Below are 15,444 nucleotides of genomic sequence, written 5' to 3' on the forward strand. Positions count from 1 at the left end.
CGCCAGATCTCAGGACCCTGAGATTAGGACTTGAGCCGAAACTAAGAGGCTTAACTGACTGTACCAGTCCGACATAAAATCTTGTTAAAAACTGAAATACCAAATAAATAAATAAGATTGAATTACTATGGAATTGGCTTAGCAACCCGGAAAAAGGAATAGGAAATCCCTCACACCAAGGAGTCCTTAAACTCCGACGCAACTTACAGGTCAGCTTGAGGGCTCTCTACAAATTATCTGTAAGGAATAATTGGCAAACAGTAAAAAAAAAAAAATTCATTGAACTACAATACTTTATTTCAAAAGTACTTTCCTGAACAGTCTTTCAGATCTCAAAGACAAGATATTATGTAGACAAATTGTTTACATGCCCCGCCCCCCTGTCCTTTTCAGTGCTCTTTTTTTCCTTTCTGAAGTCCTCCTACTCAACGAGGTCCCAACCCACTTTGACATCCTCCCTGCTTTTCGTTACTTTTCACCAGAACGTTATCTCATAACTCGGCTTAGCCAATAAACTTTGAAGCCTCCCAAACACATTAGCATTTTATAGAGTTTTCCACAGTCAGACAAAGGAGTCATCCTAAAATGGGGTTATATTAGGGAAAGTAGCCTTTTTTTAAAAATATTTTATTTATTTGACAGAGAGAGATCACAAGCAGGCAGAGAGGCAGGCAGAGAGAGAGGAGGAAGCAGGCTCCCTACTGAGCAGAGAGGCCGATGGGGGGCTCGATCCTAGGACTCTGAGATCATGACCTGAGCGGAAGGCAGAGGCTTAACCCACTGAGCCACCCAGGTGCCCCGAAAGTAGCCTTTTTTAAAATAGTTTATGTATTTGACAGAGAGAGACACAGCAGGGGGAGTGGGAGAGGGAGAGAAGCAGGCTTCCTGCCAAGAAGGGAGCCTGATTTGGGGCTCCACCCCAGGAGGGCTCAGTCTGTTAGGCATCTGCCTTGGGCTCAGGTCATGATCCTGGAGTCCTGGGATTGAGCCCCACATTGGACTCCCTGCTCAGCAGGGAGCCTACTTCTCCCTCTCCTATTCCCCTTGCTGTCCTCTTTCACTCTCTGTCAAATAAATAAAAAAAATTTTTTTAAAGTTTCACTGATTATAATCCTTTGGTTAATGCTTTATCTGCTCCTTTGTGCTCTCTATTTCCTATGAACTCTCTAGAGCCTTGATCAGATTGAGGTCCAAATTTTTGGCAAGATTACCTCATAGGTAATATTGATGCTTTCTTCTAGAATGTACATATAAGGTTTGCTTATTTCTTTTCATAATGCTAAGATTGATCACTGGGTTCAGCTGTTGGCAGCCTGATCTATCATGTGCCCCTTCCCCTTTCATCAAATCACTTCCTTCACTTTTTGTTTTATACATTTTGAATACTAGGCCTGTATTAGGCAGTATAAGTTTAGAATTGGAATTGTTATAACTATTACATATTCTAGGTGCATTGAACTACGTATCAATGAAGTAAATCCATTTCTAGTGTTGTTTTTGGCTTAAAGTGTCCTTTACTTGATATTAATAAAACTATACCAACTTCATGTTGATGGCGTATCCTTTCAATCCTCTTATTTTCAACAGTAACAAGCAGCCAACACACATCAAAAACCTGAGATTTGTCTAAACATTTCTCCTCCTTGTTATTGTTACATATTCTTGGTCCCAAGACATAACTGATAATGATTTGACCAACCCTCCCACTGTTATCACCAGCCTAGGTCCTCACTGCCTGCTGTCCTAACTCCTCTACTCAGCCAAGTCCATATTTTAGAGTCTGTTACTTTAAGAACCCTTCTTAGGGAACTAAATTCTCTGGAGATAGGAATTCATTTTACTAAAAATAACAGAAAACTCAACGTAAGTGGCTTAAATAAAATCTAGCTGGTTCAGCAGCTAAATGACGTCATGGCAGATATCTCTGCAGCGTCCTTGGCCTTCATTATCACAAAACGGCTTACACAGCATCAGCCCTCCTCCCAGATATTTCTAATTATCAGACTCCTGCCCGCAAATCTCAGCTCCAATTTCCCCAGCTCTGGAAAGGAGGGAACTGTGTTTCCAGCCTTTCAGTATTAGACCCTTTAAAACCATTGAAGTCGCTAATAGTTTGAAAACTTTTCATGACAAGATAATTTCAGATTTCTGGGTTTTATTGCTTATGATGGCAATATTTCTGGAATACTCACGAATATCCTCCCTTGTCTGCTATGCATACTCCTCACCTTTCAAATTCAGGACAAGCATTTCATCTTCTATGAGGTCTTCTTTGCTTCCCCTGTTTTCCAAAGACTATCCTATCTCTGAACCTTCTATTACAGAACTTGGCACTTAAATGTTATGACTTGTCTCTTCCCTCCAGATGACAGATAAAGTCCTACAAAATCTCACAGGTAGCCCCAGTGTTCTTCATGAGAACAAAAGAAGGTGAGCTTGGTATTTATGGCCACAAAAGAAGTCTCAGACTGGTTCACACATGAGTTACTGGATCTCACTGACCTCTGATCTTCTGAGCAAGCTCCCTGGAGCAAAAAGTCTTTACTAATTAAGAACTACAAGGTCTCCTGGGTGTCTCAGTCTGTTGAGCATCCAACTCTTGGTTTTGGCTCAGGTCATGATCTCAGGGTTATGGGATCAAGCCCCGTGTCCTGCTCTGCGCTTGGTGTAGAGTCTGCTTAAAATTCTTTCTCTGTATGTCCCTCCCTCCTCCAAACTCATGGACATTCTTTTTCTCTCTCAAATAAATAAAATCTTAAAAAAGAAAAGAAAAAAAAAGAAATCCATGGGATACCTGAGTGGCTTAGTTGGTTAAGTGTCCAACTCTTGATCTCAACTCAGGTCTTGGTATCAGAGTTGTGAGTTTAAGCCCCACATTGGGCTCCACACCTTAAAAAAAAACAAAACAAAAAAATAAACAAAAAATCCAGGGTGCCTGTAAGTTCACCTTCATTCTGGAAGGAGACAAGTGGAAAACAGCCTCCAGACAAGATTTAATCAATATGAAGAACAGATTGGAATGTTATTTGGGTTGTAGAGTACCTTCACTTTAAGCATTTTATGGCCTTCAATTTGGAGAACTTCACACTGACATGGTCCTGGATACCTGAACACTGCACTCTTTTCAACCTGACATGTCATGAGTCTCTGACAAACTGTCAGCATCACTTCCAAACCAAATGTGGAGAAACATGTCTTTGAGAGCTCCATGTAAATTTCCTGAGCCACTTCTGCTCAGTTAAGTGTTCTAAGTTCTATAGTAAAGACTTTCCTCCCTCCAGTTCATCAGGGACATATCATTTCCTGTAATTCCTGTAATATAATGAAGTTAGGGAAACCCCAGCCACATTCTACCCAAAGGAAGAGGTGAAATAGAGAGGAAGGCCTCAAAGAGGTTTGGTTGTTTTAACCAAAAGATCCTGGCTTGGGGCACCTGGCTGGCTCACTCGGAAGAGCAGGCAATTCTTGATCTCAGGGCTGTGAGTTCAAGCTCCACGTTGGGTGTAGAGATTACTTTTTAAAAAATCAAAAAGATCCTACTTAACATTTAGCACTTCTGGGATTCCTTCCAAGTTCTATTTCCATCCACTCTGAACCCATTAGCTATATCTGGCTGGGCAGACAGAAACACAGGAGAAAGATAATGATTCTGGGAGACAGAAGAAATCCAATGGAGAATTTTTCTGTTATGGTGTGGGGATATCTCACCGGCCTTTACCAGTACCTAGGGTAAATACCCCATGCCAGTTCCCACCAAATAACTTTCTGATTCAAAATTTAGCTTCTCAAGTATCTTAACAATGAAAAAGTAGGAGCTAGCATCATTAAATAGGAACAAAGTTTATTCCAAATGAACAAAGTAGCATTTCTGTGTAAATACCTAAGATAGGTAAATACCTAAGATAGGTATTTACACAAAACTAGGTATCTACTATTAGGTATTTACTACAGTACTTACATAGAGCTTCCTATGTGCCAGGCTCTGTTCTCAGACCTTTATATGTATTAACTCCCTTTATCCTTATGACAACCACATGATGAATTAAATTTTATTGTTTTTATTCTCATTTTCTGAATGAAGATACCAAGGCATTAAAATGTTAGATAACTTATCCAAGGTCCTATCTGTTAGTAAGAAGTGGCAGAGCTGAGATTTAAACCCAGGCAGTCTGGCACAGAGTTTGTTCTCTTAGCCGCTCTGCTATTCACCATGGAATCTGCCCCTCAGGAATCTGCAGAGGAAAAACCTGAGCCTAGGATGTGGAGCTTTCAGGGGTCTGCTGATCCTAACAAACCCTGCCAACCCTCCCAGACCTTTGTAACAACTCAGGTGATCCCTCATTGCCCAAGCCAGATCTTTGTTTAAATAAGGAAATACAGGAAGTATGGTACATGATGAGTAAATGAAAGGCTTATTAGAAAAGTTTTCGCTCATGTTCAGATCATTTCCAATCTCAGTGTCTTTCAGTATGCTAGCAATCCTTTCCACTCTTCTTCACCGTGCAGGCTCCTGTCTGCCTCTCAAATTCAGAACAAGCTGGAAAGCCTTCCTCACTGCCATCCCCCAAGGGCAGTCCCCCTGCACTGTCTAAGGCAGCAGCCAGCACTTCATAATATAGATACTCTTATTCTCACCTCTCTAGACAGTGAACACTTTGAAAGCAGAACTCTGTGGAAAGCCTCCGTTTCCCTGCTTGCATATTGAGAGTAATAAAATTCACCACAACCCCCTCCATGAGAATTAACTAAAATCTCTGGAAAGAACTTACTTGACATTCGGTTTTCAGTGGACGATAGCTGCTATGAAAATATAGTTTTGGGGCATCTGGGTGGCTCAGTTGGTTGAGCGACTGCCTTCGGCTCGGGTCATGGTCCTCGAGTCCCAGGATGGAGTCCCACATGGGGCTCCCTGCTCAGCGGGGAGTCTTCTTCTCCTGCTGACCTCTCTCCTCTCATGTTCTCTCTCTTATCCTCTCTCTCACATACACACAAATAAATTAAATCTTTTTAAAAGGGGGGGGGCGCGCCTGGGTGGCTATGTGGGTTAAAGCCTCTGCATTCAGCTCAGGTCATGATCCCAGGGTCCTAAGATAGAGGCCTGCATCGGGCTCTCTGCTGAGCGGAGAGCCTGCTTCCTCTCTCTCTGCCTGCTTCTCCACCTACTTGTGATCTCTGTCAAATAAATAAATAAAATCTTTTAAAAAAAAGAAAGAAAGAAAAGAAAAGAAAATATGGTTTTGTAACCTGGGGTGGTGGGTTCAGTGTTGACACATGATATACACTTAGTAGATGTTTGCTAAACAAGTACAAAATAATTCACAAATTCAAGAAGGATATACTTTTAAAGTCTTAGTTAAAGGTCTTTATAATACAGTGCTAACCTTGATCTGCCAGTTTTGTCTATTGACACTTTCACAATCCAAATTGTCATTGGTGGTGTCATTTCAGTTTTTTTTTAGTTATAGTTGAAAGGATGCTATGACCAAGACTGTTTGAAATTAAAATAGAGAAGAAATGTAGTCAAATAAGGAAAAGGTCTCCTTCCTTTTAAATTATTTCATTATTACACTTAGTCATCTTACATTTTAAGATAAAGACAATAGGCTAAAAATAGTCCTTTTGCATTTTTCCTTTTTTGGATCCTCTCCCTGCTACATAGTTTTAGCTTTAAATAAAGAACAATGACTGCCTTCAAGTTATCTTACAAACAGATCAAGTTTTATTATAATTACTAGCACAACAAAATTTCAATGTATCCAAAAAAATTTCTAAGCTCCTTGGCACGACCTACTTCACTGGATTACCATTAAAACAGTAAAAATTCCAGACTAATAAAAGAATTTGGAAAATGCCTTTGAGAAATGGGATATCTATTGGATAAAAACAATTTCTGACATTCAGTAAGTTTTGTCTGTATTTTATTTACTTTATTGAATTCATCATAAGTATCTCTAAAATCCCTCTATTACTAATGACGCAAATATAGAGAAATTGATTAGTATTAGCTCTGAGAACAAACTGGTGATTGACAGAGGGGAGGAACTGGGGAGGGGTCGGTAGGCAAAATAGGTAAAGGGGATTAAGAGGTACAAACTTCCAGTTATAAAATGAATAAGTCAGGGCACCTGGGTGGCCTAGTCAGTTAAGTGTCCAACTTGGTTTCAGCTCAGGTCATGATCCCAAGGTTGTGAGATTGAGTCCTGAGTATGGCTTCTTGCAGGGCATGGAGCCTGCTTAAAATTCCTTCTCTCTTCCTGCCTTTAACCCTCCCCTCCTCTCTAAAAATAAAAATAAAAATAAAAAAAGAAATAAAAAGTCATGGGGATGAAAAGTACAGCATAGGGAATATAGTCAATAAGACTGTAATAATGTTGCATGATGACAAGACAGTAACTACACTTATAGTAGTAAGCATTTAGTAATGTATATAATTATCTGATCACTATGTTGTATACCTGAAACTAACATAATATTTTATGTCCACATTTTAAAAATTAATTAATGTTAATAAAAATAATAAAAATTTAAAATTTAATAAATTAATTTTTTAAATTAATTAATAAAAATACAAGGTTATTTATTTTACCTTCTTTTGAAAGGAATAAAACAGGAATTATATCATTTTATAAAGCATATGTTTTCTTATGCAGGGAATAGCTTGTAGTGATAATTAAAGTTTACTTTAATAATTTTTATTCTTCATACATTTAGGAAACCTGAGCCTCATTTTTGCAGAATTGCAGAAAGCAGTATTGAACTTGACATAATTATTTTCACAATCTATAGACATTCCTTCCAGAAAATGTTACCAAATACCTATACTGTGTAAGCATTATGCTGGATGTTCAGGAGACAGGAAGACAAATGAACAAAACCCAAAAAGTAAGTAATGGTAAGTATTATAAAGAAAATGAAAGTGGACTAAGAGGAATAGAGTGAAGGGGATAGGGTGTTATGTAGATCAAATAAATATCTCTGAAAACTTAGGTGCCTGAGTAGAGAATCCTGAAAGAACATGAGAATGACCACAGAAACACTGAGCAAGAGTGCTCCAGGCAGACAGACTAGCAAGGGCAAAGATCCTCAGGGAGAATGTATTTTGCTTGTTCTTAGCAAAGAGACCAGTGTGGGTTGAGTGGTATAAGCAAGAAAGAGGGGGAAAAAGCAGGAGATGAAATCAGAGAGAAAACAGGACCCAGATCATAGAGGGCTTTGTGGATCCACTGAAAAGATATGAGCCACAAATGTAATTTTAAATTTTCTGGTGGCCATATTTTAAGAGGTAAAAGAAACAGGTAAAATTAATTTTAGTAATATATTTTATTTGACTCAATATATCCAAAATATTATCATCATTTTTAAACATTTTTTAAATTTAAATTTTATTTTTTAAAAGATTTTTATTTTTTTATTTATTTGACAGAGAGAGAGATCAAAACTAGGCAGACAGGCAGGCAGAGAGGGGGAAGCAGGCTCCCTGCTGAGTAGAGAGCCCGATGTGGGGCTCAATCCCAGGACCTTGAGATCATGACCTGAGCTGAAGTTAGAGGCTCAATCCACTGAACCACCCAGGTGCCCCAAAGTATTATCATCTTAACATGTAATTAATATAAGAAAATACTCATGAGTTATTTTACTTTTTTTTTTCTTGCTTGCTAAGTCTTTAAAATCCGGTGTGTATTAAAAGCCAGTGTACTCACAGCATATCTAAATTCAGACTCGCACATTTCAAGTGCTCAATAGCCACACAGGGCTAGCGGCTACCATATTTTATTTATCAAATATATACAGAAATAAAGAGAAGAGTACAATGAATTTAATGTTATCACCTACTTTCAATAATTAGCAATACACAGACAGCCTTGTTTCACTTACGTCCATTCAATTTTCCCAAACCCCTAAACTGGAGCGGGGGGAAGGAGGGGTACCAAATTACTTTATTTGAAGGAATGTTTATTTTGGTACTCAAATCCAGATATTTTTGAAGGAACATATTAGAGAGTTTTGAACACAGGAATGACTTTAAACAGCTCACTCTGTCAAGTTGAGAATAGTTTGTGAAGGAGAAGTATGGGTGGAAATGGGAAGACTTGTTATGAGAGCATTATCAGAATACTGGTGAATTTATAGCACCTTAGTCGAGGGTGGTGGTGGCAGGGGAGATGGTGAGGAATGGAGGATCGATTTGATCCTTACTATATTTCAAGAAAGAGGCTGATAGGGTATACTGATGGAAAGTTATGGAATATAAGAGAGAAGAGTCAGGATGACTCTTTGGTAGGTATTTGGCCTCAGCAACGTGTTAGAGCTGTCATTTACTGAGATACAGGAGGCTGCCCCGGGGGAACAGCTGGATGGAGATCAAGAGTTCATTTTTGGACATGTGACATTTAAACTACCTATTAGACATCCAAGTACAGACGGTTAATGAAAAGTTGGAGATCTAGATCTGCAATTCAGAGAAGTCCAGGCAGGAGATATAAATTTGAGAGTGATCAGAAAACAAATGATGTTAAAAACTATGGGACAAGATGTGTTCAGCAGGAAGTGAATACACATAGCAGAGACATCCTAGTGCATGCCAGGATTTAAAAGTGGGAAGAGGAGGAACCAGGAAAGGAAACTGAATAGAAGCTCCAAACGAGCAAGAAAAATAAATAAATAAAACCCAAGAAAAAGTATTGTCCCAGAAGACAAGTAAAAGAAGTATTTCAAGGAGTAGATAGGAAGCAAGACCCAAACTAAACTGAAAAAGGAAATAAAAACCAATACAGACAATTTGAAAACATACTAAAGCAAATGAACCTACTAGTGAATGGTTTGGTGACAAAAATCACACCAAGAATTATTCCAGCTGACCTTTTTTTTGTTTGTTTGTTTGTTTGTTTGTTTGTTTTTAAAGATTTTATTTATTTAGTTGTCAGAGAGAGAAAGAGAGAGAGCAGTCTCTCCGCAGAGCAAGGAGGTCTATGCGGGACTCGATCCCAGGACTCTGGGATCATGCCCCGAGTCGGAGGCAGCGGCTCAACCAACTAAGCCACCCAGTCATCCCACCAACTGACCTTTGAACAAAACATTTTGACTATACAGTTCTGAGTGGGATATAATCTTAGGGAAAAAAAAATTTGAAAGGCAAACAACCTTAAATTATCTAGTTTCATTTAGTAGTTTTATTGTTAATAGCAACAATTGTATTATTTGGAAACCAACATATACATGTTTTTTAATATACTACTACTAAAAAACTTATGTTAAAGCTGTTCATCATTGAAAGGTTTAAAAAAGGGTGCCTGGGTGGCTCAGTGAGTTGAGCTTGTGCCTTCAGCTCAGGTCATGATCTTAGGGTTCTGGGATCGAGCCCCACGTCGGGCTCTCTCCTCGGCGGGGAGCCTGCTTCTTCCTCTCTCTCTGTCAAATAAATAAATAAAATCTTTAAAAAGAAAAATAAAAGAAAAAGAAAGGTTTAAACAAACAAACAAACAAACAAAAAACCGTGGGTGGGGGGCACCTGATTTGTGTAGTAAGTTGAGAGCCGAGCTCTTGATTTTGGCTCAAGTCATGATCTCAGGATCCTAGGATCAAGCCTCACCACAGCTCCCTGCTCAGCTGGGAGTCTGCTTGAGATTCTTTCTCTCCCTCTTCCTCTGCCCCTGCTCCCTGCACGCTCTCTCTCTCTATCTCAAATAAACAAATAAACCTTAAAAAAAAAAATGGGGAGCCTGTGTGGCTCAGTTGATTAAACACACAGCTCTTGGTTTTGGTCCCACATTGGACTCTGCGCTCAGTGCAGAGTCTGCCTCAAATTCTCTCTCCCTCTCCCTCATGCTCACTCTCCATAAATAAATAAAATCTTTTTTTAAATTTTTATAATTTTTTTTTTTAAAGATTTTATTTATTTATTTGTCAGAGAGAGAGTGAGAGCGAGCACAGGTAGACAGAGTGGAAGGAAGAGTCAGAGGGAGAAGCAGGCTCCCTGTGGAGCAAGGAGCCCGATGTGGGACTCGATCCCAGGACGCTGGGATCATGACCTGAGCCGAAGGCAGCTGCTTAACCAACTGAGCCACCCAGGCGTCCCTAAAATTTTTATAATTTTAAATTAGTTATAAATATCAGTATAAACTCATACTTTAAAAATTTTTTATAGTTACTTGTCTTCTAGGTCTGTCTACTGAAAAGGCCAAGAAGCAACAATAACTCAGTAGCAACAAGAATCCCATATTGTGGTCTCAAAACACCATTTCACACTAAAAGGCCTTGGGATTTTCCAGTCAATTCCAAGAAATATACCAGCTGAGCTTGGGATGTCTTATTGTACCAGAAAACAAAGTCTACCAAAAGCTAATATTTTCATATCAAACAAATACAGAATACTCAAAAGTTTCCCACTTGTACCCAAAATAGAACCATTTGAGTGTCAACAATTTCAACTGACAGAAACACATTGAATGGGTTCAGACTACTATTCAAAAAAGGAAAAAGAGAAAGATTCTATGGACATCAGGGAGGTTGCTAAGTAACCAATACATTACTGTAAAATTGGATAATTAAAAGGAAATAATTAAAGATCTTGGGACACCTGGGTGGCTCAGTGGGTTAAGCTTCTGCCCTTCAACTTGGGCCATGATGTCAGGGTCCTAGGATCCAGCCCCGCTTCGGGCTCTCTCCTCCACGAGGAGCTTGCTTCCCCCTTTCTGTCTGCCTCTCTGCCTGCCTCTCTGCCTACTTGTGATCTTCTCTCTGTCAAATAAATAAATAAAACCTAAAATATACATATATATTTATTTTATTTTATTTTTTATTTATTTGACAGAGAGAGAAATCACAAGTAGGCAGAAGTAGGCAGAGAAGCAGGCAGATAGAGGGAGAAGCAGGCTCCCCACTGAGCAGAGAGCCCAGAGTGGGGCTTGATCCCAGGACCCTGGGATCATGACCTGAGCCAAAGGCAGAAGCTTAACCCACTGAGCCACCCAGGCACCCCATCCAACCATCCATCCATACATACATACATACATACATAGCCTGCCTTTCTGGTATGAACAGTATTTCAGGATAAGCAAATAACCCTCATGAATGTAAAAAAGTTCTTCTATACAGAATTCTAGCTAAGAAATGAAGGAGGAATGACTGCATTAGAAAATCACCATCTTGCAACCCCTATTTATTTTCAAATGAATCAGCAGTGTTCATCAATAGATACCAAAATCATTAAGTGAAAGATTGTTGGAAAACTTTACAGTGAAGAAATGAGGCTGTCATCACATAAACAACTTAAGCATTCCTAGAAGTGAAGCCATCTGACCCTATGTGGCCCTTGAGGTGATGAAATAATATAGAGTCTGTAACATCACCTATAGCATGTCCTTGTCAAGAATCTAGAATACAATTTAATCAAGCTTTTAGATCTAACTTCTAGACTTCAGAAAATACAGAGGATGAAAAGGCAAATTAAACACCGTAAGGATACAATTGAAACATTCTACAAGACTGCTGACCCAGTTTCTTCAAGAAGTAAATCAAATTAGGGAGGGGGAAATGGAGCACTTCTGCAAATGAAACTGTAAGAACCAAATGTGGACCTTGTGTGGATTCTGGCTTGAAAAAATAATAATTGTAAAAAGACATTTCTTGAGATGATAGGGAAATTTGAGTTGTTTTTACTATAACTTAAGAAATGCATACTTTGGGGCACCTGGATGGCTCAGTGGGTTATAGCCTCTTCCTTCGGCTCAGGTCATGATCTCAGGCTTCTGGGATCTAGGCCCACATGATACTCTGCTCAGCAGAGAGCCTGTTTCCCTTCCTCTCTCTCTCTGCCTGACTCTCTGGCTACTTGTGATCTCTGTCGGTCAAATAAATAAAATCTTTAAAAAAAAAAAAAAGAAAAGAAATGCACACTTCATTTTGATAGATATAAAAATGGCTTTGTGGTTACACTTAAAAACTTTTTTTTTTTTTTTGTCTTTTAAAGCATCATGAAGTAATCAGGATAAAGTATCATGCCTTCTAAAATTTGGTTGTAAGGGGCGCCTGGGTGGCTCAGTGGGTTAAGCCACTGCCTTCGGCTCAGGTCATGATCTCAGGGTCCTGGGATCGAGCCCCGCATTGGGCTCTCTGCTCAGCAGGGAGCCTGTTTCCCTCTCTCTCTCTGCCTGCCTCTCCATCTACTTGTGATTTCTCTCTGTCAAATAAATACATAAAATCTTTTAAGAATAAATAAATAAATAAATAAAATAAAATTTGGTTTTAAATACTCCAGCCAAGAAATAATTAAATAGAAACAGCTCCAGTTTATCAAGCTATTCCTTACATCAGGAAAGATAAGAGCCCCTTGTTCCTCAGTAGCCACAGCAGTATGTCTGAATGCTTCAGACATTCAGATGGACGTCATGACTCAAGAATTGTGGAGTTCAGAACTGAATCAGGCAAAGGCAGCAACTTCACAATTAAGAGCCAATTCCAGCTTCATGGTACCTGACACCTACTTCATGGCCCTGGTTTGGGCAGCAGATCTGACAAAGGACACAGACAAACCAATATTGATGGTAAGGCAGATAATTTTGTAGAACATTTCTGTTTCCAAGATGATCTGTCCATCAGGGATGGAAATGACATTCATTGGCTCATAAGCAAACACACCACCAGCTGTGTTTCCATGAGTGGTAAAGCAGTTAAGAGCCGCTACCAAAAGAATCATTCATTTGGGCTGCTCTCTCCAAAAGATGGGAGTGTAGGTAGAACACATCACCAGGATAGTCTTCATGGGCAGCAGAGATGTGACAATAAGCAACAGACCGTTTGGATAACTCATGTTTGCCATTATCCTTAAAATATTTTCCTAAAGAGCCAGAATAAGGAGTCAGGTACTGATGTGGGGCAGAATCGGTAGCAGCAGCTGAAACCACAATGGTGCCCTTCATAGTATCTGTAAGTCTCTTTACCAACAGTGGAACAGTGGATCTCTTTGGACCAATAGCAATGTAGATACAGTACAGCTTCTTCTTTTCATCAGATCCATCATGAAACATTTCTGGTTAATGATTATGTCAATCTTTGATGTTTTGCAAGTCCATTGGCCAACATTAAACAGCTCAGGTTGACCAGGATCAATTGGCTCCAAGCTATCCACAGCCTTAATGCCAGCCTGAACTGGTTCCTGCAGATTGGAGGAATAATCCCAGGTGCTTTTAGGCCAACTTGTCTATGGCTCTTGGAACCAATTACCAATGGCACCTTCTACATGAGCCAACAGCTTCTCACCAACGAAAACATCCACAGTGGCTCCTGTCCTCTTCAGAGTATCTCCTTCCTTAGTTTTCATTTCCGAACACACCACCACCAACATTATCAAGTTCCAAGTTCAGACACATACACTTCAAGCTTGGAAGAAAACTCTACCCTTTCTTCTGCTTGGACATTTCTCAGCCCATGTATTTGAACAATACCATCACCAATACTTAAGAGACATTCAGTCTCTTCAAGGTCACTAGAGGTATTAACTCCAAGAATACACTCTTCAAAAACAGAGGACACCCCAGCGGTACCAGTCTTCTGAGGACAGATGCTAGAGACAGGGAGGTTCCTTGTGACAATTAAGGATGATTGCCAAGCATTTCTGGAGACCACACCAGCCTTCTGAGAGAAGATGAAAGCCACAGCCAAAGGCCATGTGCATAGACAACATTTTTTTTTCTTAAAGCTAATTTGGTATTTTTCTAGTGGGGCTCAAACTCACTTCCCCAAGATTAAGAGTCACATGTTCTTCCTACTGAGCCAGCCAGGCATCCCCAGATAGCATCTTTAGAGCTCTCCCCAGGTCGTTCCTCTCTAGCTGCAGCCTCTGAACCAACTCCCAAACAAATATTAACCTAAAGAAATTACACTAGTATTCTGAGATAGTATACTAGTATAATGAGATAATTATATTAGTATTAGACAAAATACAGTTTTGAGAAAAAATTCTTATTATGGATAAGGAAAGTCACAACATAAGAATAAAAACAATAATTCATTCGAAAGACAAGACAATTTTATATATATTCTTTTTTTTTAATATTTTATTTATTTATTTGACAGAGATCACAAGTAGTCAAGAGAGTCAGGCAGAGAGAGAGGAGGAAGCAGGCTCCCATGAAGCAGAGAGCCCGATGCAGGGCTCGATCCCAGGACCCTGGGATCATGACTTGAGCCGAGGGCAGAGGCTTTAACCCACTGAGCCACCCAGGCACCCCTATATATATTCTTTAAAGATTTATTTTATTTGAGAAATGTGTGCACATGCGTGATTTGGGGGAGAGATAGAGGGAGAGAATCTTCAAGCAGACTCCCTGCCAAGTGCAGAGCCAGATGCAGGGCTTGATCTCATGACCCATGAGATCCTGACCTGAGCCAAAATCAAGAGTCAGATGCTCAACGAACTGGCTCACCCAGGAGCCCCTATGATTTTTCTAATTTTTAACTTTTTAATCAAGAAATTTAAAACATATAAAAGGTAGGAAAAATGGTACAATGAACTCCTTTGAGTCAACCACTGTTAATATTTACATTTTGTCATATTAACTTTATTGCTTTAGCTATCTATATTTTTTATTATGATGATTGAGCTGTTTCAAAGTAAGTGTCACACACAATGACATGTTATGCCAAAATACTTTACACGTCTAAAAAAAAAATGGCATTCTCCTATCTAGACACAATGGTACTATCACAACACAAAAATAATTCCCTAATTTTATCTTATACCCATTCTATATTTAAATTTACCCATGTTCTCAAAATGTTATAAATAGCTCATTTTTTCATAGCAGGATTCAATCAAAATCATCTATAGTTTCTGTTATATCTCTTAAATTTATTTTTTTTTATTTTTTAAATATTTTATTTATTTATTTGACAGACAGAGATCACAAGTAGGCAGAGAGGCAGGCAGAGAGAGAGGGAAACAGGCTCCTCGCTGAGCAAAGAGCCTGATGTGGGGCTTGATCCCAGGACTGTGGGATCATGACTTGAGCCAAAGGAAGAGGCTTTAACCCACTGAGCCACCCAGGCACCCTCATCTCTTAAATTTCTTTTGATCTATAGCTATTACCTCTCCTCCATTTTTAGGAAATCCCATTTCTAAGAATCTACCCCAAAGATAACACCAGTAAAACTTTTTTATTTTTTTTTATTGGTATAATTGACATACAACATTATACTAGTTTTAGGTATACAACATGATTCCATATTAGTATGCATTGTGAAATGATCACCACAATGTTTAGTTAACAACCATCACCATTCATAGTTCCAGAATTTTTTTCTTGTGATGTGATTTAGTCTCTTAGCAACTTTCATATATGCAATATAGTATTATTAACTATAGTCACCATGCTGCAAATTACATTGCCGTGACGTATTTATCTTATTACTGTAAGTCTGTACTTTTTTATTTCCTTTGTCCATTTT

General features: G+C 39.0%; 1 pseudogene; it reads right to left on the reverse strand.

The window, feature by feature from the left end:
* Positions 1 to 12,391: 12,391 nt before the first annotated feature.
* LOC132016291 (ATP synthase subunit alpha, mitochondrial-like) lies at positions 12,392 to 15,112 on the reverse strand (annotated as a pseudogene).
* Between the last annotated feature and the right edge of the window lie 332 nt (positions 15,113 to 15,444).

Source organism: Mustela nigripes, chromosome 4 (assembly GCF_022355385.1).
Source record: "Mustela nigripes isolate SB6536 chromosome 4, MUSNIG.SB6536, whole genome shotgun sequence".
Classification (NCBI taxonomy): Eukaryota; Metazoa; Chordata; class Mammalia; order Carnivora; family Mustelidae; genus Mustela; species Mustela nigripes.